This window comes from Chiloscyllium punctatum, chromosome 52, assembly GCF_047496795.1.
Source record: "Chiloscyllium punctatum isolate Juve2018m chromosome 52, sChiPun1.3, whole genome shotgun sequence".
Lineage (NCBI taxonomy): Eukaryota > Metazoa > Chordata > Chondrichthyes > Orectolobiformes > Hemiscylliidae > Chiloscyllium > Chiloscyllium punctatum.
The window spans coordinates 14,029,855-14,044,642 of NC_092790.1; the positions used below are offsets into that span (position 1 = coordinate 14,029,855).

The 14,788-nt window shown below is 42.9% G+C and overlaps 2 long non-coding RNA genes across 3 annotated transcripts in view; both read left to right on the forward strand.

Moving 5' to 3' along the window:
- The window catches only part of LOC140470801 (uncharacterized), a 678,281-nt gene that overhangs the window by 537,843 nt on the left and 125,650 nt on the right, over nucleotides 1-14,788 (forward strand). The gene's annotated exons all lie outside the window — the stretch shown is intronic.
- Nucleotides 1-14,788, forward strand: part of LOC140470792 (uncharacterized) — a 67,740-nt gene that overhangs the window by 32,291 nt on the left and 20,661 nt on the right. The window lies entirely within an intron of this gene.

The window sequence follows — 14,788 nt, forward strand, 5'->3', positions numbered from 1 at the left end:
TTAGGATGGGCCCAGTCTCCAGTGAGGCACAATTTAGATTGACACCCAATGTAGAATGAGGCGCGGTTTAGGATGAGGCCCAGTGTAATATTTTGGATGATACAGATGTTATCAACAAAACGTGTCAAGACGCAGGGAAGGTACCTGCCCCCCAGTCATCCAATTTACGTGGATGGAGTTTTACTTGCTGGCTATGGTCGCTGTACGGATGGAATATCGTGTGGGATGTACTGATAATCCTTTGTCTCATCCTAGGAATATACATGGTCGTCCACTTATGCATGAAATGGACCGTACATTGCTTTTCACCTAAGCCAAAGAGGAATCTGATTAATCGACCCATGTCTCCCCCTCTACCTCCATGTCCAAACTTCCATGCTGAAATCCAGTATTTTTCAGCTCTGCTCCTCCATTCTATGACTCGCCAGAGAAGGCACTTGACTTATTAAGAATACAAATTGACTGAATGGTCTAAGTATTCTGGTATAAGCCAAGTCGTTGTCATGAAATAACAAAACAAGGGAATGAGTAAGTCTATAGCCTTAATACCTATCTTTTAATATTTAGACTAAAATATAATGCTGAATTATAGAACACATTTATTGCACGAGAAAATAGACAGGCAGGAAGGCTTAGGAAAAGGGGGGATCTCAGGGAATGCAGAAGATAGCAACATCTGGGCTCATCAAATGATAACAGGATGCTGTAAGGCAATTAAGAACATTTGCCTTAGCAGCGGTGAATCTGTGTGAACAGGACACCAAGTGATAACATTCAAAGCCGTTCCCTTGTGAAATTAGTGAGAGTGTTTGATTCTGACCCTGAAACGGAACTCGGTACTATCAAAAGATTTGTAATTAACGGCAGGATGCTGCCAATTAGAATGGATTCTTATTAACCCTTGCAAGCGGGGCAGACAGAGAGAAAAAAATCTTTGCTGACTTGAGAGTTCAAAAGGACACTAGAGGGAGAGGCCATTTTAGTGCTGAGGCTATTGGAGCCTGTAGAAAATTAACACTTAGTGCTTATCTGCTATGGATTGAATTTAACTGCATTTTGGGTCTCGATATGCTATTGAGTAGCCATTACCAGTTATTAAATACAAACTCTGCAAGTGGTAATATTAATGAAGCTTTAACTAACTTGCTGTTCTTGCAGACCACTCTACAGACCTTACAGACTGCCCCAAATATCAATTTTAACTCGTCAGATCTTATGTCTTATTTGAATTGGAATCACAATCTTGCAAACAGTGTTTAATTCGAGACTAATTATTCATTTTAAATACAACCTTGCAGTAACATTTCAGCCTCAGGTACAGAATGATTCTGTGCTTAAGATATAAAGCAGGAATCTGCTCCTAGCTTAAAATTATTCTAAACCTAACATTGAAGAGATTCTGATACAATCTGTCAGGAAGCCATTTTTATGGTCAAAAATTTGCCTTCTTTGCTAAGAAGCTATTTCGTAAAACAATGATATCAGACATGCGAGCTGTGCAAGGTTACCTTATGACATCTCCCACTTAATTTAGACTGGTACTTCTTTATAGGAACTTATTTCACGAGCAGATGTTTAACTCAGCTAGATATGTTTTTCCTATCTGATGGATAGTTCAAGGCCTGGAGGAGTGATCAGTCAAGCACACACAGATCTGTCAATTATTTTTACTTTCTTACGAATTATTGTCTTTCACTGTTATCTGTCTAATTAAGAGCATGCAATTTTTTGTAAACTTTTGTATAAAAGCAGACACTTTGTGACAGTACATTGGAATAGCCTGCTGGGGCATTTGGAGATGGTACCCCACTCTCCTAGGTTATTAGAACTCGTTAGTTTAGCTTATAGGTATCAGTGTTATGTTGTAACAGTGATGCTATTAGTGAATAAAGGGGATGACTAAAATTAAACTAAACTATGCATAAGAGGTTTTTATTCCAGACTTCCAAAAAGTACGATATCCAGGATTTACAGGTCTGAGTCCACAAGGGATTCCCTAGGCTGTCTCAAATCTGGACATTAACATAACCACCCGAAGTCTGGAGGAAGAACACCCGGTGCAACAGAAATATCTGTCAGGGCCCCAGCTCTTTCCTCTCTTGCCTCCCCTAGCAACCTGGGATAAATCCCATCCGGTCCTGGGGATTTGTCCACCTTAATAACCTGTAATCTCCCCAACAGATCTTCCTACTGATTTCAACATGATCCAGAGTAATCAAGCTTCTACCTCTAATCTCAATAGTCATCATGTTCCTGTCCTCCGTGAACACTGATACAAAGTTATGATTCAGAATCTCCCCCATTTTCTCAGGTTTGATACACGGCCTTCCTTCCTTATCCTTTAGTGGACCAATCCTTTCTCTCGTTACCCACTTGCTTATTATATAAGAATAAAAGGCTTTGGGATTCTCCATACTTCTGCTCGCTGAAGCAATGTCGTGACCCTTTTTAGCCCGCTTGATTCCTCGTTTAAGACTGGTCCAACTCTCCTGATATTCCTCCAGGGTCCGTTCTGTTCTTACCTGCCTGGACCTTATGAACACTTCCCTTTTCCTCATGGCTAGTTGTACAATTTCTCCTGTCATCCATGGTTCACGATTCTTGTTTTCCCTATCCCTTGCTTTCAATCTTCAACCTATCTTTGAAAGCCTCCCACACATCAAATCTGGACTTCCCGTCAAATAGCTGTATTCAATCCCCATTTCACAGCTCCTGCCTTATTTTGAGATAATTGGCCTTGGCCCAGTTTAGTACAATTCCCTTAGGACCACTCTCATCTTTGTCTAAGAGTATACTAAAACTTACAGAATTGTGGTCACTGTTCCCAAAGGAATCCCCACCGCAACTTCTACCACCTAGTCTGGCTCATTCCCCAACACCAGGTTCAATATGGCCCGTTCCCTCATTGGACTATTGACATACTACTCTAGAAAACTGTCCTGAATGTGTCTTACAAATTCTGCCCCATCCAGACCTCTGGCACTCAGTGTATCCCAGTCAATGTTGGGAAAATTAAACACAGGTGAGGTGCCAGAGGACTGCAGGGTTGCTCATGTTGTCCCCCTGTACAAGGGTAGTAGGGATATTCTGAGTAACTACACACCAGTGAGCCTGATGTCAGTGGTGGGAAAGTTGCTGAAGAAGGTACTGAAGGAAAAAAATCTATTTATATTTGGAAAAGAATGGGCTGATCAGTGATAGGCAACATGATTTTGTGCAGGGGAGTTCGTGCCTTACCAACTTAATAGAGTTCTTTGAGGAAGTGACCAAGTTGTTAGATGAAGGAAAAGCTGTACATGTCATACACATGGACTTTAGTAAGGCGTTTAATAAGGTTCCAAGGTAAATTAATGGAGAAAGTGAAGTCACATGGTGTGCAGGGTGTTCTAGCCAGGTGGAAAAAGAACTGGTTGAGCAGGAGACAGAGTAGTACTGGAAGGGAGTTTCTTGAAAAGGAGAAAGGTGACCAGTGGTGTTTCACAGGTATCAGTGCCGAAGCCACTAATCAGCAAGCTTGCAGATGACTGGTGGAGTAGCAGAAAGCATAGGGGACTGTCAAAGAATACAGGAGAATATAGATAGACTGGACAGTTGGGTGGCAAAGTGGCAGATGGAGTTCAATCCAGGTAAATGTGAGGTGATGCATTTTGGGAAGTCTAATTCTAGAGCGAATTATACAGTAAATGGGTAAAAGAGTATTGGGAAAAATTGATGAGCAGAGAGGTCTGGGATTTCAGGTTCATTGTACCCTGAAGGTTGCTGCACAGGTGGGTAGAGTGGTCAAGAAGGCATATGGTATGTTTGCCTTCATTGGATGGGGTATTGAGTATAAGAGCTGGCAGGTCATGTTAAAAATCTACAAGACATTGGTTTGGCCACATTTAGAATACTGTGTCCAGTTCTGGTCGCCACATTACCAAAAGGATGTGGACGCATTGGATAGGGGGCAGAGAAAGTTTACGAGGATGTTGCCTGATATGGAAGGTGCTAGCTATGAAGGGAAGCTGAGTAGGTTAGGATCGTTTTCATTAGAAATTAGAAGATTGAGGGGGGACCTGATTGAGGTCTACAAAGTAATGAAGGGTATAGACAGGGAAGATAGAGATAAGTTTTTTTCCAAGGGTGACGTGTTCAAGGTGAGAGATGAAAAGTTTAAGGTGGATAAACACGACAATTACTCAACACAGAGGGTGGTAGGTGCCTAAAACGCACTGCCAGCAGAGGCAGGCAGGTAGCTTCATTGAAGATGCCTCTGGACAGATATCTGAGTAGGTGGGGAGCAGAGGGATACAGATGCTGAAGAATTGACCGACAGGTTTAGACAGTGGATTTGGATCAGCTCAGGCTTGGAGGGCCAAAGGGCCTGTTCCTGGGCTGTAAACTTTCTTTGTTTTTTATTACATTTACCTTCCTAACTGCCAACTGAACCTGCCTGTTAACCTGAAGAGAATCCTGAACTCGGACTCCCAAGTCCCTTCGTGCTTCAGATTTCAGAAACCTTTCCCCATTTAGGAAACAGTCTCTGTCTCTATTCTTCTAATCCCATTGTATACCCTCCCACACTGTCATCCATCTGCCAACCGAACCTTAATAGGATCCTGAACTCGGACTCACCCCCGAGGACCTTGTTTGTGCTTCAGGTCTGGCAGCATCTGTCCAGAGACAGACAGAGAGAAAGCGGAGTCAATGTTTCGAGTCCGGGGGCAGCCGTCCTTCAGGAGAGTGGCCTTTGGTCTTGATGTGCCGCCGCACAGTTTCTTGTTCACTCCCACCTCTCTGTCTGTGTGTGTATTTGTCATTATTATTGAGTTTGGTGAGTCCCGGAGCCGGCCCTGTTGTTTCTCTCTCCTGAAAGGGTTGTCCCTTTAAAGAGTCTTTCCCCTGAAGCAGCTGCTAACGGTCACTTGGGGCACGAGGCGGCCGTTAACCGCCATCTCGCGCGGGGCCTGAGGGGGCGGGGCCTGAAGCTAAAATGGCGCCGGGGCCACGCGGGAAGGAAAAGCGCCGAGGGAGAGCGGACTGTGTCAACATGTCCCGTTCCCGAGGGTCAGGATGGTGGTTATTGGGGGGTGGAGGGGGACAGGAGAGATCCCCCCTCCCAGTGAGGTATCTTGTACAAACCGCGAGGTCTCTCCCCTTCTCTATACATCTCTCTCTCTCTCCCTGTAACTGTTTGATTATCTATGGCTTGCTTTAATTCTCTGATTATGTCGATTGTTCTTGTCCAAACCGCGAGGTCTCTTTCTTTATGGGTCTCTATCTCTCTCTTTTTGCCTGTCTATGACTTGCTTTAACTCTGTCGATTAATCTCGATGACACTGTGATTTTGTGCCTCTTTCTGACTCTGTTTGACTGTGTTTCTTTAAAACTCTATGTCCCTGTGTGTGTCTATGTCTCTCTCTGTTTCTCCCTGCCTCTCTGTGACCCTCTGTCTCTCTCTGACTCTCAGTGACTCTGTGACTTTCTCTGACTGTATGGTGAGAGTACTGTTTGTTGCTGAACACAACAACTCCTGCCTTAGAAAAGTGCCTAACAGTTTGCTTTAATCACAGGCATCACTGTGTCAGTCCTAGAGCTGAGTGCCCACACTGGAAATAAGGTAGTGGAGGGAGACAGCACCTTGTTAAACTACTCTGTTTGACCCCAGTTGAATATATTTTCTGTAAGGATGGTGAGGAGATTTAATGGGAATACTCCAACCACTGCAGAACCGTAGACACAATCATCAACATCAGCAAAAGTCAAGAGGGCATTATGCTGTTTCTAACCAGCAGGCAGTGTCTCTCCTGAACAGCAAATATATCGCCATTTCAGTGAGTTTTTAAGCACCTCTACACAAATTGACATGATCAGAGCAATATGATGGCACTAGGGAAGCATGCAGAGGGAGACTTACCAGGATGTTGCTTTGGGAGGCTGGAGAGTTTGTGATGGAGAGAGATTGGATAGACTGGGGTTGTTTTCCTTAGAACAGAGCAGATTGAGAGTGTGGAGACATGATTGAGATGTATAAAATGATGAGGGGCGTAGACAGGAAGAAACTGCCCCCACCCCTTTGAAGGAGGGTTCAATGACTGGGGGAGGTGCATAGATTGAAGGTAAGGGACAGGAGGTTCAGAGGGAGATGTGAGGGAAAACATTTTCACTCGAAGGGTGGTAGGGAATTTGGAACCCACTGCCTGTAAGGGTGGGAGAGGCAGAAACCCTCATCACATCGAAGAACGATTTAGATGTGCACTTCCAATCCAAGGCTAGAGTCAGATTAAGTGGTCCTTGATGTTTCATATGTATATTGTTGCAGAAATAGGGGTTTGGATAAGGTGGTAGCCAAGTTCTTTTTTCCCCAAGGCAGGGAGTCCAAATCTAGAGGGCAGTGGTTTAGGGTGAGAGGGGAAAGATTTAAAAGTGACTTGAGGGTTAACTTTTTCACACATTTTATTAATGACTTGGATGAGGGGATTGAAGGATGGGACAGCAAGTTTGCAGACAACACAAAGGTTGGAGGTGTCATTGACAGTGTAGAGGGCTGTTGTAGGCTGCAGCGGGACATTGACAGGATGCAGAGATGGGCTGAGTGCTGGCAGATGGAGTTCAACCTGGATAAATGCGAGGTGATGCATTTTGGAAGGTCGAAATTGAAAGTTGTGTACAGGATTAAGGACAGGATTCTTGGCAGTGTGGAGGAACAGAGGGATGTTGGTGTGCAGGTACATAGATCCCTTAAAATGGCCACCCAAGTAGACGCCTCCTAGCAGAGCGCTTTAGGGAACATCTCTGGGACACCCGCACCAATCAACCACACCGCCCTGCGGCCCAACATTTTCAATTCCCCCTCACACTCCGCCGAGAACATGGGGTCCTGGGCCTCCTTCACCGCCGCTCCCTCACCACCTGATGCCTGGAGGAAGAACGCCTCATCTTCTGCCTCGAAACACTTCAACCCCAGGGCATCAACGTGGACTTCAACAGTTTCCTGTTTTCCCCTTCCCCCAGCTCAGCACTGTCCCCTAGACTTGTCCTGACTTGTCCTACCTGTCTATCTTCTTTTCCACCTATCCTCTCCACCCTTTTTCCCCCCCAGCCCGACCTATCACCTTCAGTCCCCTCCCCCACTCACCTATTGTACTCTATGCTACTTTCTCCCCACCCCACCCTCCTCTCACTTACCTGTCCACACTTCAGGCTGTATTTCTGATGAAGGGCTTTTGCCCGAAACGTCGATTTTACTGCTCTTCGGGTGCTGCCTGAACCACTGTGCTCTTCCAGCACCACTAATCCAGATAACAGTGAAAGACAATAATTTGTAAGGACGAAATGTTAATTGACAGGTCTGTGTATGCTTGACTAATCACTCTTATAGGCCCAAAGCCATTCATCAAGTGGGAAAAACATACCCAGCCTGCTAGCGAGATAAGCTCCTATCATAAAAATATACCAGTTTGAGTAATTGGAGAGTCCATAAGGTAACCTTGCACAGCTCACATGTCTGATACAATTGTTTTACGAAATGGCTTCTTAACAAGGAGGGCAAACCATTGATCATAAAATGGCTTCCTGACCGATTGTGTCAGAGTCTCTTCAATGTTAGGTTCAGAATAATTTTAAGCTGGGAGCAGAATCCTGTTTTTTATCTTGAACACAGAATCATTCTGTACCTGAGGCTGAAATGGTACTGCAAGGTTGTATCTAAAATGATTAATTAATCTCAAGTTAAACATGCCTTCTTTTCAAGATTGTGTTTCAAATTCAAATAAGACATAAGATCTGACTAGTTAGAATTGACAGTGGGGCAGTCTGTAAGGTCTGTAGAGTGGCCTGCAAAAACAGCAAGTAAGTTAGAGGGCTTCATCAATATTACCTTTTACAGAGTTTGTATTTAATAACTGGTATTGGCTACTCAATACCATGATAAAGTTCCAAAGTGCAATTAAAATCAATCCATAGCAGATAAGCATTAAGAGTTAATTTTCTACTGACACCAACAGCTTCAGCACTAAAATCGTCTCTCTTTGTAGTGTCCTTTTGAACTCTCAAGTCAGCAAAGTTTTTTTTTTCTTTGTGTCTGCCCCGCTTGCAAGAGGTAAGAAGAATCCATTAAAGTTGGCAGCATCTAATCGTTAATTACAAAGTTTTTGATCGTACCGAGTTTCGTTTCAGGGTCAGAATCATGGGCAGCACAGTGGTTAGCACTGCTGCCTCACAGCGCCAGACACCCCGGTTCAATTTCCACCTCAGGCGACTGACTGTGGAGTTTGTACATTCTCCCTGTGTCTGCGTAGGTTTCCCCTGGGTGCTCCGGTTTCCTCCCACAGTCCAAAAATGTGCAGGTTAGGTGATTTGACCATGCTAAATTACTTGTAGTGTTAGGTGTAGGGGAGTGGGTGGCGGGTCGGTGCGGACTTATTGGGCCAAAGGGCCTGTTTCCACACTGTAAGTAATCTAAAAATAAATCAAACACGGTCATTAATTTTTCAAGGGATCGGCTGTGAATTTTATCACTTGGTGTCCTGCTCACACAGATTCACCAATGCTAAGACAAATGTTCTTAATTGTCTTATTACTTGGTGAGCTCAGGTGTCCCTATCTTTAAGTTCCCACCATTTCTGAGCCTTCCTGCCTGTCTATTTTCTAGTGCAGTAAATGTATTCTATAATTCGGCATTACATTTTAGTCTAAATGTTTAAAGTCAAGTTTGAAGGCTATGAACTTTCTCAAAATGACCCTCATAACAAGTATCTCATAACGAATCACATCCTCACAGAGAATATTAGTAGCTGCCAGCGAGTTACGTCCCTTTGACAAACAGAAACTGACAAGCAAACATTGATACGTTTGTTCAATAGTTGGCATTGCAGAGACAGGCAAAATGACATTGATGACAACACACAATTGATAGGGCAGTTACCTGCACACTCAAAAACACACATATCCCATCCACCTAGCGGGCACTGTCATGGATAGATTTGTGACACTCAGATATTCACGTGACAGAAAGTGACACACTTTTCACTGCACATACCAATAGGAATGGTTTGACAACTACACTTTCATATTCTGATACTTTCTGATATCTGACACTGATGAATAAATGTGCTCAAATTTTCATCCAGTTAGAAACTGATATTTCAGATCAATAATCAAATTCAACTGCTGTCAGGTAGAGACCGAAGGTGACACTTACATTCGCAGAGATAAAAGAAAATCTGACAGGTACATAATGATAACTAAAATTACATTCAGATGTCAGAAATTGACACAGACAGATTGGTAAACACACATTCACTTTTACACAATAGGAACTGTCCCAGAAAGATTAACAAGTGCACTCTCATGTTCACAATGCAGAACCTGACAGGGGCAAATTAGAGTCATAGAGATGTACAGCATGGAAACAGACCCTTCGGTCAGAACCCGTCCATGCCGACCAGATATCCCAACCCACCTGCCAGCACCAGCCAATATCCCTCCAAACCCTTCCTACTTATATACCCATCCAAATGCCTTTTAAATGTTGCAATTGTATCAGCCTCCATCACTTCCTCTGGCTGCTCATTCCATACACATACCACCCTCTGTGTGAAAAAGTCGCCCCTTAGGTCTCTTTTATATCTTTCCCCTCTCACCCTACATCTATGCCCTCTAGTTCTGGACTCCCGGCCCCAGGGAAAAAAAACTTTGTCTATATATCATATCCATGCCCCTCATGATTTTGTAAATCTCTATAAGGTCATCCCTCAACCTATGATGCTCCATGGACAACTGCCCCAGCCTGTCCAGCCTCTCTCTTTCGCTCAAATTCTCCAACCCTGGCAACATCCTTGTAAATCTTTTCTGAACACTTCCAAGATTCACAACATCTTTCCGATAGAAAGGAGACCACAATTGCATGCAATATTCTAGCAATGGCCTAACCAATGTCCTGTGCAACTGCAACATGACCTCCCAACTCCTGTATTCAATACTCTGACAAATAAAAGAGAGCATACCAAACTCCTTCTTCACTATCCTATCTACCTGCAACTCCACTTTCAAGGAGCTATAAACCTGCACTCCAAGGTCTCTTGGTTCAGCAACACTTCCTTGGACCTGACCATTAAGTGTATAAGATTTGCCTTCCCAAAATGCAGTACCTCCCATTTATCTGAATTAAATGCCACCTGCTACTTCTCAGCCCATTGGCCCATCTGGTCAAGATCCTGTTGTAATCTGAGGTAATTCTTCACTGTCCCCTACACCTTCAACTTTGGTGTCATCAGCAAACTTACTAACTGTACCTCTTATGCTGACATCCAAATCATTTATGTAAATGACAAAAAGTAGTGGACCCAGCACCGATCCTTGTGGCACTCCATTGGTCACAGGCCTCCAGTCTGAAAAACAACTGTACACCAACACCCTCTATTTTCTACCTTTGAGCAGCTCTGTATCCACATGGCTAGTTCTCCCTGTATTCCATGAGATCTAACCTTGCTAACCAATCTCCCATGGGGAACCTTGTCAAACGCCTTACTGAAGTCCATATAGATCACATCTACTGCTCTGCCCTCATCACTTCTTTTTTTTACTTCAAAAAACTCAATCAAGTTTGTGAGACATGATTTCCCACACACGAAGCCATGTTGACTATCCCTAATCAGTCCTTGTCTCTCCAAAAACGTGTACCTCTGTCCCTCAGGATTCCCTTCAACAACTTGCCCACCACTGACATCAGGCTCACTGGTCTATAGTTCCCTGGCTTGTCCTTACCACCCTTCTTAAACAATGGCACCATGTTTGTCAACCTTCAGACTTCTGGCACCATACCCGTGACTATTGATGATACAAGTATCTGAGCAAAGAGGCCCAACAATCACTTCTCTAGCTTCCCACAAAGTTCTAGGGTACACCTGATCAGGTCCTGGGGATTTATCCACCTCTATGCGTTTCAAGATATCCAGCACTTCCTCTTCTAGTGGAATTATGGTCACTGGCTCCAAAGTGATCTCTCAGTGACACCTCAGTCACCTGCCCTGCCTTATTTCCCAAGAGTAGGTCAAGCTTTGCACCTTCTGTAGTAGGTACATCCACGTACTGAATCAAATAAATTCTCTTGTACACACTTCACAAATTCCTCTCCAACTAAACCCTTAACACTATGACAGTCCCAGTCTATGTTTGGAATGTTAAAATCCCCTACCATAACCACCCTAATATTCTTACAGATAGCTGAGATCCCCTTACAAGTTTGTTGCTGAATTTCCCTCTGACTCTTAGGTGGTGTATAAAACAATCCCAATAAGGTGATCATCCCTTCCTTATTTCTCAGTTCCACCCAAATAACTTCCCTTGATGTAGTTCCAGAAATATCTTCCCTCAGCACTGCTGTAATGCTATCCCATAAGATCATAAGACAGAGGAGTGGAAGTAAGGCCATTCGGCCCATCGAGTCCACTCTGCCATTCAATCATGGCTGATGGGCATTTCAACTCCACTTACCCGCATTCTCCCCATAGCCCTTAATTCCTTGTGCCATCAAGAATTTATCAATCTCTGCCTTGAAGACATTTAGCGTCCCGGCCTCCACTGCACTCTGTGGCAATGAATTCCACAGGCCAACCACTCTCTGGCTGAAGAAATGTCTCCGCATTTCTGTTCTGAATTTACCCCCTCTAATTCTAAGGCTGTGTCCACGGGTCCTAGTCTCCTCACCTAATGGAAACAATTTCCTAGCATTATCTTGTAAGTTTCTATTAGATCTCCCCTTAATCTTCTAAACTCCAATGAATACAATCTCAGGATCCTCAACCGTTATGTAAGACCTACCATTCCAGGGATCATCCATGTGAATCTCCGCTGGACACACTCCAGTGCTAGTATGTCCTTCCTAAGGTGTGGGAACCAAAACTGGACACAGTACTCCAAATGGGGCCTAACCAGAGCTTTATAAAGTCTCAGTAGCACAACGTTGCTTTTATATTCCAACCCTCTGGAGATAACATTGCATTCGCTTTCTTAATCACAGACTCAACCTGCACGTTTACCTTTAGAGAATCCTCGACTAGCACTCCCAGATCCATTTGTACTTTGGCTTTATGAATTTTCTCACCATTTAGAAAGTAGTCCATGCTTGTATTCTTTTTTCCAAAGTGCAAGATCTCGCATTTGCTCACATTGAATTCCATCAGCCAATCCCTGGACCACTCTCCCAAACTGTCTAGATCCTTCTGCAGCCTCCCCACTTCCTCAGTACACCTAATGTCGTATCATCGGCAAACTTCGCTAGAATGCCCCCAGTCCCTTCATCCAGATCATATATAACATGAACAGCTGCGGTCCCAACACTGAAGCCTGCGGGACACCGCTTGTCACCGGCTGCCATTCTGAAAAAGAACCTTTTTTCCCAACTCTCTGCCTTCTGTCAGACAGCCAATCCTCAATCCATACCAGTAGCTCACCTCGAACACCATGGGTCCTCACCTTGCTCAGCAGCCTCCCGTGTGGCACCTTATCAAAGGCCTTTTGGAAGTCTAGATAGACCACATCCACTGGGATTCCCTGGTCTAACTTATCAAAAATGCCACTCCCCCTCCTCTCTTGCCTCCCTTTCTGTCCTTCCTTTGATAATACTGCCATTTCACAGAACATGAACTGACAGGTACATTTTGATAATTATTCACAGAACAAAATCTGTCAGCCGTATATTGACACTCACACTTTTACACCTTGCAGAAACTGACAGATACAGGTTGACAACTAAACTCTCATTCACACAGCAGAAACTGAGGGGGTAGATTTATAATGACAGTCAAACGCTTGAATTGCAATAACTGACAAGGACAATTAATGACAACATTTACATGTTCATTTGGCAAGAATGGACAAGTACAGGTCGATAAATGAATTTTCATATTCACAATGCAGGAAGTGAGAGATGGACACTGTGTGATAATATTGTGGCTTGAAGAGGTTTATTTTGTCCTTTTGTTTTTGAAGAGCAATTTTAAGGCAGAGACACCGAGCCACTAGACAAACAGTTTGAGGTCTATTTAGTATCTTTATAGAAACCTGAAGACTCATCAACAGAAATACTTCATGTTTGAGAAGGAGCCCTTGTGTTTATTGTTTTTGGAGAAATTTAAGGACAAAATTTACAGACTGTTTAGATGAAGTTTATTATTGCAGCCATTCAATTTGCAAATTATATACATGGCAGGATGACAGAACCTCATTGCCAAGGTGCCATCACAACTTTGATGAAAAAAGATGGAAGCATTTCTTAGCAGGAAAAAGTGGACTGTCGCAGTGAGTGTTTGCATGCTTCAAGTCAATGAAATGTATATGTATTGTTTACTAATAATGTAAAATATATATATTTTTAAATTAGGCTATCTCTGTATATTGATGGATTCTTTTTAAGAGGGTTGGAAGGTTTGATGATATTGTGGCTTTAAGATATTTATTATGTCCTTTCTTTCTTGTTGAAGAGAGGTTTTGTGATAGAAGTGTCGAGAAGTCTACCAGAGCTGCAAGAGTAAACAGTTTGAGGCTTTTTTTATAGTTGGAACAACAGAGGCAGCCTGAGTTAGTGTGGTCAAGCTCTCACAGAACAACATTTTTAGTTTTGGCTTTCAGCAAAACTATTGGCGTCCTGAAGATGCGAAAGCTAGTTTTCCCCTCTCAGTTACAGTCAGAAGCTGCAGATTCTCTTTCTGCTACTGGAGTCGGATGTAAGACCATCTATTTTATTGAATTTGTCTTTTGCCAAGAATGTTTATGGGATATTACTACATTGGAACAGTTAACTTGGAAGAGTTACTGTATCCATTATTCTGTTAAGTAATCCAACAGAGTTAAGATTTTCCAATTCCTTCTTTATTGTGTTGTATGTTAACTACTGTGCACAGGACAATGTACACCTTTTTAAAGCCACACAATCATTCTAACTGATAACTGCCCTCATATTCACATAATAGAAACAGATTGGTACAGGTAGATAACTACACTGCCATATCCGCGCCAGAGAAACATTCAGGAACAGATTAAGCCAAATTCAGGAATTCACAAAGCAGAAGCTGACTGATACAAATGGATAACCAAACTCTTATATTCACAAACCAGAAAACATCAGGTGAAGATTAATGACCATATTTACAATGCAGAAACTGACAAGTTGAAACTGATAAAAGCATTCACACAGACACATAGCAGAAACTGATAGGGGGAGACTGATAATTACACAGACATATTCATTGAGCAGAGACTGACTCATAGGAAAGACTGATAGACACTGCAATGGTAATGACTTACACATTCTCACAACAGTGACCTTTTGGGATTGAACGATAATTGTACGAACGTAATCGCTGACAGACACAGACTGATTACTACACTCACACGTTGAGATATCAGAAACTGACAGGGACAGATTGTGAGAGAGTAATAATCATTCACCTCCTGAAGGCACACATGGGCAGATCAAAAACCGCACTCCCATTTTACACAGCCACTAACAAGAGGTAAACTAATCCTTAACCAACCGGAAATTCTGAAGAACACAATATCGTTCACAGTGTAATCAGAGGATCACAGTGATAAAACAAATAACATGAGATTGTCACAATTAAAATTCACATCAGTACTTATGTTCAAAATAATCCTTCAATAAGTGACCAGTTCAGAATGAGTACAAATGACTTGTAACCAAATAAAATTCAGACAAAATCCACTTAGCAAAGTTTATAATGATAAAAAATCCTGCTAGAAACTGAAATGCGCCGAATAATTTCTATTCTAATGTAGTGCAAAGTAA